A 14,318-nucleotide genomic window follows, 5' to 3' on the forward strand; every position below is an offset into this window, starting at 1 on the left:
ATTTGTGTATTTTTTTTTTACTCTTCTCTTAAAGACGCACGCACTCCAGCTATTTTGAAACTTTCCCTGTTGAAAAGCAATATCCCACATATAAATTTGAGCGAGAGAAATAGTGTAAACTTCATGGAGTAGGCCATTCAAGTAGTTGGTCCGATGGCCCTCTGATGTCATCGGCCTACCCACTTGCTTGAGGAACAATACAGAACAAAAGAGGAAAGCCTCCACACACACACACACACACACTTAAAAGAGGACACCTGGATCACCTATTAAGATGTGCCCTTTGTTAAGTAAATCAGGTGTTAAATGAGCTGAAAATGACACTGCAGTAGGACTTTAAGGGAGGGAGATGAGAGGGAGAGAGTTTTTAATCCATTGAGGCAATGGAGCTGTTTTGAGCTCTTCCTAATTTCGGAACCCATATTAAGCTCTTCCAAACCAGATGCTAAGAGTCAAACTCAGTCAATGACTATTGGAAAAAAACGAGGGTATGTCAAAGTGGGGTGAGTAGAAATACACCCACCAGTTGAATCTCATTTACTGCAATTCTACACAATATTAAAACTCTAAAATTATATTTGGAGAACAGTAAAAACAAACAAATGTCCCCCAGATATTATCACCTCGATATTAGGTATATATTAGGTTTGGCGTGTACATTGTACTATTCAACCTCATTATCCATAGGCTACGTTCATTCATTTAGCCTACTTGTGGCACAGTGCATTAGCTCATGGGCATTCCGGCTCTTTTCAGTGAGCCGCCTCGTTCAGCTCAGCTCACCAAAAAGAGCCGGCTCTTTTGGCTCCAAAACGACTCTTAAAAAAAATATATGTTTTGTATTTTTTCAAGTCAAACAGTTTGCGGTAGTTTGGCTATGATTGGTGTTAAAACAATTATAATTAAATCATACTCTACCTTAACCACAATGTATTTAAAAATGCATTGGTTTGTTGTGAAAAAGAATGCTATTAAACATTTGCATTTAAAGTGTAACGTTGTAATGTAAACAAAGTGCATATAAATCTAACAATTCAAAACGAATACAATTTGAACAGTATAATACAATATTGCACCATATAAAGAAAAATAAATAATGTGCAAAACTGCAGCATCCCACTTAAAACATTAAACTGGTCCCTCTTTTCTCTCTCTTCTTTATTGCCATGTAATAACCAGCAGCACACAGCAATGCTGACCAGATTTAGCTTTTATGAGAGATTTGCATTCAGAAACGCAAGCTGCCTTACTTTTGAGGGGCTGATGCGGTTTCGTCTGTCAGTAATTATTTGTCCCGTTTTCGAGAAGACCCTCTCAGAGGGAACGGATGTGGCCACTATGCAGTCTCCCTGTCATGACTTTAGTAAGCCGTGGGTAGACAGAGGCCTTGTTCTTCCACCAGCTCAGAGGATCTGCAGATGTTTCAGAACGAATGTGTGTGCGGTTGAGCATTTAAGCCTATATTATTTTATTTATTTTTTCGTTCTTTGAATTAGTTAATTATATTCATGTAAATATTTAGATTATTCATATCTTCATTAAAATATATATATATATATATATATATAAATAGATTCGGCTCTTCTGATATGCGAGCCGGATCCCAACGTTCACGTACAAGAGCCGGAGCCGTTCGCGAACGACCCATCACTACAGTGCAACATGAAATAGATGCATAATACACACGGTATCAAGGACGACTTCAAATACCGACATCAATGTGAAAGTAACCAGAACATAAAACAGCTGACTGCGAATGCAAACTATGTCAGATAAATCCTACACATGCATTGAAATAAAAGGCATACATCAAAATAATTCGTTTGCAATTCGCTTACAATCGACAAGGACGCATAAAGACAAACAAACTCGACCAAGGAATGAAGAAGAATCTACACATTAAGGCCGCGCCCATGATTCAGCACCAGGGAGCTCCGTGCGGTGTGGATGAATGGACATACTCTGTCTCGTAGCCAGGTAGAATTAGGATATTCAGTTTGTGGGCACAGTTGAGATAGCCTACAATGTTTATGAAAACCACAACTGGCACGCAGATCTTTAGAAATTGTAGGAACTCTTTTAAATTGTTACTCATATGAAAAAGGTTGCAGACCCCGTGCTACAGGCTATATGAAGTCGCATACAATGTACTATGAGTGTCATTGTCTCGTGCTATTCCCACCAAAATGGTTGCTCTGCATTCAAAGGTGTTCCTTATAATGTGTGCGCCCAGCTCATTTTTGTATTTGCCTGTCTGCATTATTCGCCAGGGAAGGGAAACATTCTGCGTATATTGAAGCATTGCATCAACAAGGTGTTTATGAGAATATTGAAACATTGTATGAACGAACTGGGGGAAAAAACGACTATACTGAAGAGATCTATATCAGTCCGCTAATACAGGACTAGTAAATGCCCGGTGCACTACTTTTGTGAAAACATTTCAACTAAATGTATTTGAGTGTTTACCAGCATTTGTAACTTGAATCTGATAATTATCTGTGCAGAACAGTTAATCTGATAATATTTATGGAATATAAAAATACTTGCTTGATATATCCCCGGCATTGATTGATTTAATTCTCACTAATAACCCCCATAACTACTTGTCTAGTATTGCATATGATCTGATTCATATGAATGTACCCTAATAAAATGTCTTTCAGGATAACATTAAGTGTTTTAAAATAATTTTATGCCCATTTTTCATAATCACAAGTTTATACAGTTGAAGTCGGAGGTTTACATACACTTAGGTTGGGGTCATTAAAACTCGTTTTTCACCACCCCACTAATTTCTTTAAAAAAAACTATAGTTTTGGCAAGTTGGTTAGGACATCTACTTTGTGCATGACACAAGTAATTTTTCCAACAATTGTTTACAGACAGATTATTTCACTTGTAATTCACTGTATCACAATTCCAGTGGGTCAGATGTTTACATCCACTAAGTCTACTGTGCCTTTAAACAGCTTGGAAAATTCCAGAAAATGATGTCATGGCTTTAGAATCTTCTGATAGGCTAATTGACATCATTTGAGTCAATTGGAGGTGTACCTGTGGATGTATTTCAAGGCCTACCTTCAAACTCAGTGCCTCTTTGCTTGACATCGTGGGAAAATCAAAAGAAATCAGCCAAGACCTCAGAAAAAAATTCTAGACCTCCACATGTCTGGTTCATCCTTGGGAGCAATTTCCAAATGCCTGAAGGTACCACGTTCATCTGTACAAACAATAGTACGCAAGTATAAACACCATGGGATCATGCAGCCGTCATACCGCCCAGGAAGGAGACACGTTCTGTCTCCTAGAGATGTAAGTACTTTGGTGCGAAAAGTGCAAATCAATCCCAGAACAACAGCAAAGGACCTTGTGAAGATGCTGGAGGAAACAGGTACAAAAGTATCTATATCCAAAGTAAAACGAGTCCTATATCGACATAACCTGAAAGGCCACTCAGCAAGGAAGAAGCCACTGTTCCTAAACCGCCAGACTACGGTTTGCAACTGCAAATGGGGACAAAGATCGTACTTTTTGGAAAAATGTCCTCTGGTCTGATTAAACAAAAATAGAACAGTTTGGCTATAATGACCATTGTTATGTTTGGAGGAAAAAGGGGGAAGCTTGCAAGCCCGAAGAACACCATCCCAACCATGAAGCACTGGGGTGGCAGCATCATGTTGTGGGGGTGCTTTGCTGCAGGAGGGATTGGTGCACTTCACAAAATAAATGGCATCATGAGGAAGAAAAATTATGTGAATATATTGAAGCAACATCTCAAGACATCAGTCAGGAAGTTAAAGCTTGGTCACAAATGGGTCTTCCAAATGGACAATGACCCCAAGCATATTTCCAAAGTTGTGGCAAAATGGACAACAAACTTCAAGGAGAGCGGTTCAATTGTTGTGAAGAAGGCTTCAGGGCGCCCAAGAAAGTCCAGCAAGTGCCAGGACCGTCTCCTAAAGTTGAGTCGGCTGCGGGATCGGGGCACCACCAGTACAGAGCTTGCTCAGGAATGGCAGCAGGTAGGTGTGAGTGCATCTGCACACACAGTGAGGCGAAGACTTTTGGAGGATGGCCTGGTGTCAAGAAGAGCAGCAAAGAAGTCACTTCCTCCAGGAAAAACATCAGGGACAGACTGATATTCTGCAAAAGGTACAGGGATTGGACTTCTGAGGACTGGGGTAAAGTCATTTTCTCTGATGAATCCCCTTTCTGATTGTTTGGGGCATCTGGAAAAAAGCTTGTCCGGAGAAGACAAGGTGAACACTACCATTGGTCCTGTGTCATGCCAACAGTAAAGCATCCTGAGACCATTCATGTGTGGGGTTGCTTCTCAGCCAAGGGAGTGGGCTCACTCACAATTTAGCCTAAGAACAGCCATGAATAAAGAATGGTACCAACGCATCCTCCGAGAGCAACTTCTCCCAACCATCCAGGAACAGTTTGGTGACGAACAATGCCTTTTCCAGCATGATGGAACACCTTGCCATAAGGCAAGAGTGATAACTAAGTGGCTTGTGGAACAAAGCATTGATATTTTAGGTCCATGGCCAGGAAACTCTCCAGACCTTAATCCCATTGAGAACTTGTGGTCAATCCTCAAGAAGCAGTTGGACAAACAAAAACCCACACATTATGACAAACTCCAAGCATTGATTATGCAAGAATGGGGTCAACTCTGCAAATATTGAGTCTGCATCGACTTCATGTAATTGTCAATTAAAGCCTTTGACAGTAATGAAATGCTTGTAATTTTATTTCAGTATTCCATAGTAACATCTGACAAAAGTATCTAAAGATGCTGAAAGCAGCAAACTTTGTGGAAATTAATATTTGTGTAATTCTCAAAACTTCTGGCCACGACTGTATATCCATGCTTATACTGGCAGAAATATAACTACCCAGAAGAAGAAAAAAAAGTTCAATTTGAATACCACATATTTGATGTGTCACGGGTACAAAAACTTTACAAAAACTTCCTGCCTTACACTGAACAAAATGCAAACATCTATGAAAATATCTTCCATTTTATTCTTTGAGATCTGTTTTTGTCTCCGAGTCAACAAAAAAGTTGTATTTTAAAATGTGCAGGCTAGCTGAACTTAGATCGCTTCCATACTAGAGAAAGAGAGAGAAATGAACCATACACCACACACATAAAGAACATAGTAAAACCTATGCAACATAGTTTAAGTGACACATGAGGTACAATTTAATTAATCTAGGATTAATGTTGTACTTGTACAAGTTGTTCAAGGGGCTGCTAAAAAGAGTTTCTGTCACGTTCTGACCTTAGTTCCTTTGTTTTGTCTTTGTTTTAGTATGGTCAGGGCGTGAGTTGGGTGTGTTGTCTATGTTAGTTTTTCTATGATTTTCTATTTCTGTGTTTGGCCTGATATGGTTCTCAATCAGAGGCAGCTGTCTATCGTTGTCCCTGATTGAGAACCATATTTAGGTAGCCTGTTTTCAATTGTGTTTTGTGGGTGGTTATTTTCAGTCTTTGTGTGTCTGCACCAGATAGAACTGTTTCGGTTGTCACTTTGTTGTTTTGTATTTTTTAAGTGTTCAGTTTCTTTTTAAAAAGATGAACACTAACCACGCTGCGCTTTGGTCCTCTCCTTCTTCCACAGACGACAGCCGTTACAGTTTCTGTCAGAGTCGTGTGTATAGGTGGCAGGGAAGTCAGGCGCAGGAGAATCAAACTGAGTGTAATGGAGTATTTAATAACAGATGAAAACAGAACTCCAACACTAAATGTAATAAATAAAACAAAGAGGGTACGAGGACCCGATTACGCACCAACACAAATAACAAACAATCTCTGAAAAAAGACATGAGGGGAAACAGAGGGTTAAATACACAACAGGTAATGAATGGGATTGAAACCAGGTGTGTAGGAAGACGACAAAACAAATGGAAAATGAAAAATGGATCAATGATGGCTAGAAGACCGGTGACATCGACCGCAGAGCACTGCCCGATACTGGAGTTCATCACCACATTCATTTGTTAGATTTTTTCACAGCGCCTCCTCTGATTTAACCAATATAATCCATCAGTTATACTGCAGTACAATAAAACCTTAACTACAGTGTAATCGTGCAACTTAATGTTAAGTGTTATGTACCCAGCTTTATATCCTATGATATTCTATTCTGTTGCTGACAGTAGCATGAAACCATGAAAAGACACACCTTGTCTTGACTTCCGCCGAAGTCGGCTCCTCTCCTTGGTTGGGGCGGCGTTTGTCGGTCGACGTCACCGGCTTTCTAGCCATCGCCGCTTCATTTTTCATGTATCCATTTGTTTTGTCTTGTTCCCTGCACACCTGGTTTTCATTCCCCAATCAATCCATATGTATTTATTCCTCTGTTCCCCATCATGTCTTTGTGTAAGATTGTTTGTGTTACGTGTATTTTGGAATTGTGGATATTGTTACGCACATTACTTTTTGTCCATGTTCCGTGTTTGGGCACATTTTATGTTACTTTGTGCTGTCATTTTGGATCGGAATAAAAAGATTGGCTGTTCACTACACTCTGCTCTCCTGCACCTGACTTCGCCTCCAATACACACTCCTAACACACCTTGCTTTTCTTCTGGCTAGTCTTTCCTCCCTAGCAACTGGATCTGCGTTAATCATTTGTCTGTGTCGTGCAGCCCTATCCTCATTAGACAATGGCATCTACAGTATAAAGATAATGTGCCATGAAATACCTTAAAATGCCTTAAAATAGTAAAAAATTATAATATTCAGTATTCATACAACAAATAAATATGAATTACATTATTAAATGTTGGGATGGGATAACAAAGCTACATGGGATAACAAAGCTACTGTCATTCAGCATAACGGGTGACATTGTGGTATAACATGAAACTTTTGTTGTGCTGAAGGACAAAAGCATGATACTGAAGGACATATTTCATACATAAACATATTTGACAGGCTGTTTCTCGGCCACATATATAAAGTAATGACCTTGACCTATAAAAGATTATCCTTACTTTTCATATTTAATATAGCTTTCTATAAAATAATAACATTAAAAGTATGTTTTCTGTGTTGTACGGATATGTGTTGTTACAAAAGTTACTAGAGGGGGAAAATGTGAAATCAAATATTTCAGAGAGATTTACTCACCTCATTGATAGAGGGTTTTCAATTGGTCTTTTTTGGGATGTTAAAATGGCTTTTCACCTTTGTTATACTGAATGATATTGATGAAGTGCAAAAGTCCAGATAAAAGTTATTCAAGTTTTAAAATATTTTTAGATACTGTATGTCACCCATTATTCTATATATTGCTGCAAACACTAACACAATTATGCCATGGGTGTTAATTTATATTTTTAGGATGAATTTCTAAATTGTAAAAACATTTTGTCATTAGAATTTTATCCCGGACAGTTACACTGAAGGACATTTTGACATATTAGAGTTCAATAACTTCCTTAATTTAATAGTTTGCAACACAAATATGGCTGGGTCTGTCACAATCGCCTGGAGTGGTGAGTGCAGAATCAATTGCAGAGAGCAGAGGAACTGGGGAAACCATCTTTATTGGGATTCCCAAACGAACGCCCAAAACAATAGGCGATAAATAGACAGAAACGGACAGGACCACGCACACCCGGACTAACAGAAAACAATCCTGCACAAAAATAGGTGGGCCTAACAGGCTTAAATAGACATGAATCAAGAAACAAAATAAGCGACAGGTGCAACCAATAAGACCAAATGAACAGAAAAGGAAAAAGGGATCGGTGGTGGCTAGCAGACCAGCGACAACGACCGCTGAGAGCCGCCCGAACAGGCAGGGTAGCCACCTTCGGTGGGAGTCGTGACAGGGTCAAAAGAAGGTTAAATATTAGTTAAATATTTCTAAAGAATATTTTTGAATTCCCTGCGCCACCTTTTCAGCTGAATGGGGGCGGGGGAGTTCCCCTAGGGGATCGCCTTGCCATAACAGATTTTAAGAGTTGATTACATTTATACATATTTATCTTTTTATGTTAAATGAATGGCCTTCGGACACCAAATGTACACGTCTCGTCTTTGACCCATATACTATCTTGATTAAAAAGTTGCTTGATTTAGCTTTCTTAATCTCTATCTCTGACTGCTGGTGAACCTTCTAAGTTTGGGAAAACAGTAAATGCACTGAAGTGCAAAAATGTATCTTCTTCCCTGCCTAAGTGAGTTCTGTCTGACTCTGGCATCATAACTGATTAGAAGGGGATAAGTGAAGCTTTTAGTCATAATTTTATCTCGGCAGACTTTATTTGAGAGAAACGGTGGTTTAATTGACCCTGGTCAGTCAATCGACTGCTCTTCCCTCTGCCAGACTCTAGCTAACACAACGGTTACCATCCAACTTTTGGTGTCACACCCTGATCTGTTTCACCTGTCCTTGTTATGGTCTCCATCCCCTCCAGGTGTTGCTTGTTTTCCCCAGTGTATTTATCCCTGTGTTTCCTGTCTCTCTGTGCCAGTTCGTCTTGTATGTCCAAGTCAACCAGTTGTTTTTCCTGTTCTCCTGCTTTTGCTAGTCCTCCCGGATTTTACCCGTGCCTGTTTCTGGACTCTGTACTTGCCTGCCACTCTGTACCTCCTGGACTCTGATCTTTTTTTGACCTTTAGCCCTTCCGCGACCATTCTCATGCCTACTCCTTTTTGGATTCTTAAACATCGACGACTTCAACCATCGGCCTCCTGTGTCTGCATCTGGGTTTCGCGTTGAGTTATATCTGGTGAATCTTTGTTTTAACTTCAACAATTTACTATCTGATGTGCTAGATGCCTTAAGATTGATATTTAAAAAATCCACTGGGGCTGATATGCTTGATCCATTTTTGCTGCAACTCTCTGCCTCCCGATTTGCTGAATCATTCTCTTTTTTTTTTACCTGAAGATCATATCTGGTACTATCCCCAAGATTTGGAAGGCGGCCCATGTAATCCCCCTTCAAAAGTTGCTAAATAATTATTGCCCTATTTCTAAACCCTCTTGCCTAGCTAAAATATTAGATTCCTTGATTAAATTCTCAGCTTTGCTCTTTATCTTAAATGTATTCTAAATGCACATCAGTTGGGTTTTAGACCAGGCACTATCTCTGCTGCATCCATAGTCATAAATGTGGTTCATTTACAGTGCCATGCGAAAGTATTCGGCCCCCTTGAACTTTGCGACCTTTTGCCACATTTCAGGCTTCAAACATAAAGATATAAAACAGTATTTTTTTGTATCCAAATCCGGCTTTAAACTTCTTCACAACAGTATCTCGGACCTGCCTGGTGTGTTCCTTGTTCTTCATGATGCTCTCTGCGCTTTTAACGGACCTCTGAGACTATCACAGTGCAGGTGCATTTATGCGGAGACTTGATTACACACAGGTGGATTGTATTTATCATCATTAGTCATTTAGGTCAACATTGGATCATTCAGAGATCCTCACTGAACTTCTGGAGAGTTTGCTGCACTGAAAGTAAAGGGGCTGAATAATTTTGCACGCCCAATTTTTCTGTTTTTGATTTGTTAAAAAAGTTTGAAATATCCAATAAATGTCGTTCCACTTCATGATTGTGTCCCACTTGTTGTTGATTCTTCACAAAAAAATACAGTTTTATATCTTTATGTTTGAAACCTAAAATGTGGCAAAAGGTCGCAAAGTTCAAGGGGGCCGAATACTTTCGCAAGGCACTGTAAAAGGCAACATTGTGCTGCCCTCTTCATTGACCTGTCAAAGGCTATTGATACTGTTGATCATGCATCTCTAATTTAGAGGCTTCCCTCAATTGGCCTAGACCTAGCTGCATGTAACTGGTTTAAAAATTACTTGACAGAACTATGCATATCTGCCGATGGTGTTAAATCAGGTTTCTGGGATATTAAAGGTGTGCCGCAGGGGTTTTGAGTCCTGTACTTTTTTACGTTAACAATATCGACTTGCCTATAAACTTGTGACCTGCACGATGAAACTGTTTGCTATTGCCTCCACGGTTGACCAAGCTCCAACTACAGTCTTTCATTGCTTTACAGAAAGACTTGAAATTAGTATTGAATGCAGGTTCGATTTTATTTAACTAGGCAAGTCTGTTAAGAACAAATTCTTATTTTCAATGATGGCCTAATCCTGGCCCCCCTTATGACTCCCAATCACGGCCGGTTGTGATACAGCCTGGAATTGAACCCTGGTCTGTAGTGATGCCTTTAGCACCGACATGCAGTGCCTTAGACTGCTGCGTCACTTAGGAGCCCCATGTAAACTAAGTATATGTTCTCCAGAGTGCATAAAGTCTGATTTAAGCATATGTACTTTGGATAGTATCCATATTGATCATGTCCCTGCTTACAAGTATCTGAGCAAATAAAATGTCTTTTAAAAAGCATATTGGGTTAAGAAGCGGAGAATAAAAATGGAATTCTTCTGATAGAAATAGGTCCTGCCTCGGTAAACATTCAGTTAACGTTCCTATTGGTCCTAGACTATATGAACGCAGCTGCTACTTCATTAAAGCCGTTAGATGCACTTTATTACAGGCAACAGTTTTAGCACTCATCACTGCATTCTCGACCAGAAAGTTGGTTGGCCCTCGTCACGTAGGTTGATACTTTTTCAAAAAGTTCCACTGTACCTAACATTACTAAACTTTAAACATACGAGTTACCACACCTTTTGGTCTCTACTAACTTAGGTAAATCAGCTTTTTTGACATTAGTGGAACAATCTTAAATGTTCAGAAATGTAATGTTTTGGTGCCTCTAGGGCAATTCGGAATGCTTAGAAGACCCCGTTTACTGATGAGTCATTTTGACTATATGCTTGCATTTATTTTCTGTAATTCAGGGCTCATCTTCAGCCAGGTGGTTAAGTAACAAATCCACTGGTCTTAATGGGGGTACTGCTTCGGTCCTGAAATTAGGTATTCAACACAAACCACATACCATTAACTGCTCAGTAACACTACAGATTGAATCTGTGCATGTGAAGGAGTGAAATCTATCCATTCACCAATCAAAGTATATTACTAAAATACATACAATGCATGGGTAGCAGAGCAGGGCCTGTGGCTTAAATTGTAGCACCAAACATCAGCCAGCTAAATATAAAACTGAATTTTTCCTGAAAATACTGTACCTGGAGTAGGACATCCAGCATGACCCTCAATCTGTGTCCAAGTGCTACTCCCTTGGAATAAGGACAACAGCTTAGGGGTGTACTGGTCCAGCATGGCCATAAACCTTGGCTCCACACAGCTGTGTCCTTGACAGATACCAAAAGAACAGGATGTACCAAAACCATGGTCCCCCTTAAAACGGCCCTCGATCGCATGACTAAGTAACACAAAGACACGAGTGGAAAAGTTACTAGCTTCGTACATGACCTTCAAACAGATAGTGGAAAAGTAAAGGTTGAGGCTTATACAGCACATGTATATAAGAGTTTGTAATTTTCCACCATAGTAGCTAGTCCAATTTTGACTAAGCACTGCCTACCTTAGTCAAATGCTACCTTTAAAGTGCAACGTGTGCGCTGGGAGTCGGGAAGCAGGTTTGGGGTTGGAATAATTTCGTAAATAAATGAAAACATAATACAGAACAACGCACAGACATGAAACAGAAACAATAGCGCCTGGGGGAATGAACCAAAGGGAGTGATATATATATAGGGAAGGTAAATCAGGGAGGTGATGGAGTCCAGATGAGTCTGATGACTCACAGGTGCGCGCCATAACGAGCAGCCTGGTGACCTAGAGGCCGGATAGGTGACATAATGATGCCACCGGTTTGGCCACTGGTTCAGAAAGTGGTACTCACAAGCCAAATGTGGCACCCGAAAATTGAGTACTACATCACACATGTGCACCACATCTTTGCTATCTCTCTCTTTTTGCTCTCCCCCGGAGTCATTGAGCCTGCCTTGCAAAGTGAGCGGTGCCCCACCCTATTGAAAACTGCTAGGGCAAATGTCAACTCACCACACTTGTGCGGGCGGTAATGCTGGGCAGTGCGTTATTCTAATTAGTCTGGCTCACAAAACAGAAAATCTGTGTTTCTTGTATCCAAAATGGCTTACCACAAAATTATGAATTCAACTAAAGATTGTAGCTAATTGAGGTAAAACAGTATTTATGCATGTATTGAATGCTTATTGACGAATTACAACCAAAGCGAAAGGTTTAAAAAAATGTTTAGTTGCGAACATTGCGGTCGGCATAAATCCCTTTCATAATCATGATCCAACAGTAAGATGGTATATGTCATGAAATGTTTAATTAGCCCACACAAGTGCAATAATTGAATGCAATATGCTGAGATGTACATACCTTTATGTTTTGAGATAATATGAAATCAGCCACGAGGCACAAGAAGAATATAGATGATTAACCATTAACACATGTTATCAAGACCCTGCAACTACAACAAGTAGCTACAAAGTGTGTGTCACTAAATGTATTAATTATTTCCATATCCTTCCATGCCAAAGACTCGGCTACATGGACCTCACATAACAAGCATTCATAATTTCGCTACATCGATGGTTTTATAAGCTAGCTAGCTAGATATATACCAAAGAGTCAAATGTAGACATAGAAAAGAAAGCAAAGCTGGGTTAAAAAACTCAGACCATCATATTGGTCTACTGTCAGAGCGAGCACCGCGAGCAAACAGAGAAAATAAATGAAAACATCACCCATTTGCTAGCTATTAGCTAACGTCAGTTAGTAATCAACGGCTGACACATGACTACACCCCACCAGTTTGGAGTTGTGGATACACTAGCTAGCTTCCTATAATGCATATGGGCAGACAAACCTAAATTAGCTAACGTTAGCCTAGCTTAGAAAGTTATCTAGCTAGCATAAGCTCTCTTATGTTAGCTAGCTAAAGTTAGCAAGAAATAAGAAATAAAACCTTACAAGTTAGCTAGCATAGTTTACGTAGCTAGTAACACATTGTCAAATGAGATATATCCAACAAATGCGCAGACAAAATATGTTATCAAAAAACAGTCGTTACAATAATGCACATTTCTCCCATCATAGGTTTGACTACCAAATGCAGCTGATTTTTGGCCATCGCATTGAGCTAGTTAGAACACGTTAACTTTACCTAGCGAGCTAACCTTGTGCCGGTAGCTATGAAAATTGTTTCGCTGGTAGAAAGCTAACGTTACATACATAGTAAAAAAGGGTTTTGTTCTTTCTGGATTCCATTAGAATGACAATTGCAGAGAAAGGGACAGGGAAAGAACTCTTACAATTCCAACTATTGTTCTTAATTATACAACTACCTTTTTTTGCCAAGGTGTATATGCTGAAAACAATTTTGCCCGCTCTACTGATGTTTATATCATCATTTTGTGAGAAGAATATATATATTTTTTTTATAAATATATTTTTTAAATTCAGAGTTTTCAGGTGCTGCAGCACCCCAACTTCCCGCGGATATGCTTTTGGAACCTCTAACCCTGGCAATTTGACTATGCCTGGCTACTTCAACCTCGGCCAACAGCTCCGCCCCCCCCGCAGCTCCTCGCCCAAGCCTCTCCAGGTTCTCCTTTACCCAAATCCAGATAGCAGATGTTCTGAAAGAGCTGCAAAACCTGGACCCGTACAAATCAGCTGGGCTTGACAATCTGGGCCCTCTATTTCTGAAACTATCTGCCACCATTGTCGCAACCCCTATTACCAGCCTGTTCAACCTCTCTTTCATATCGTCTGAGATCCCCAAGGATTGGAAAGCTGCCGCAGTCATCCCCCTCTTCAAAGGGGGAGACACCCTGGACCCAAACTGTTACAGACCTATATCCATCCTGCCCTGCCTATCTAAGGTCTTCGAAAGCCAAGTCAACAAACAGGTCACTGACCATCTCGAATCCCACCGTACCTTCTCCGCTGTGCAATCTGGTTTCCGAGCCGGTCACGGGTGCACCTCAGCCACACTCAAGGTACTAAACGATATCATAACCGCCATCGATAAAAGACAGTACTGTGCAGCCGTCTTCATCGACCTTGCCAAGGCTTTCGACTCTGTCAATCACCATATTCTTATCGGCAGACTCAGTAGCCTCGGTTTTTCGGATGACTGCCTTGCCTGGTTCACCAATTACTTTGCAGACAGAGTTCAGTGTGTCAAATCGGAGGGCATGCTGTCCGGTCCTCTGGCAGTCTCTATGGGGGTGCCACAGGGTTCAATTCTCGGGCCGACTCTTTACTCTGTATATATCAATGATGTTGCTCTTGCTGCGGGCGATTCCCTGATCCACCTCTACGCAGACGACACCATTCTATATACTTTCGGCCCGTCA

General features: G+C 40.3%; 1 long non-coding RNA gene across 1 annotated transcript; it reads right to left on the bottom strand.

Annotated features, from left to right (window-relative positions):
• Positions 1–10,523: 10,523 nt before the first annotated feature.
• Positions 10,524–11,628, bottom strand: LOC116354390 (uncharacterized). The gene is made up of 3 exons (XR_004203579.1): positions 11,504–11,628; positions 11,145–11,341; positions 10,524–10,919 (listed from the first exon to the last, which is right to left on the bottom strand). It is a non-coding gene; the product is annotated as an uncharacterized LOC116354390 (long non-coding RNA).
• Between the last annotated feature and the right edge of the window lie 2,690 nt (positions 11,629–14,318).

This window comes from Oncorhynchus kisutch, linkage group LG17 (genome assembly GCF_002021735.2).
Source record: "Oncorhynchus kisutch isolate 150728-3 linkage group LG17, Okis_V2, whole genome shotgun sequence".
NCBI classification, from domain to species: domain Eukaryota; kingdom Metazoa; phylum Chordata; class Actinopteri; order Salmoniformes; family Salmonidae; genus Oncorhynchus; species Oncorhynchus kisutch.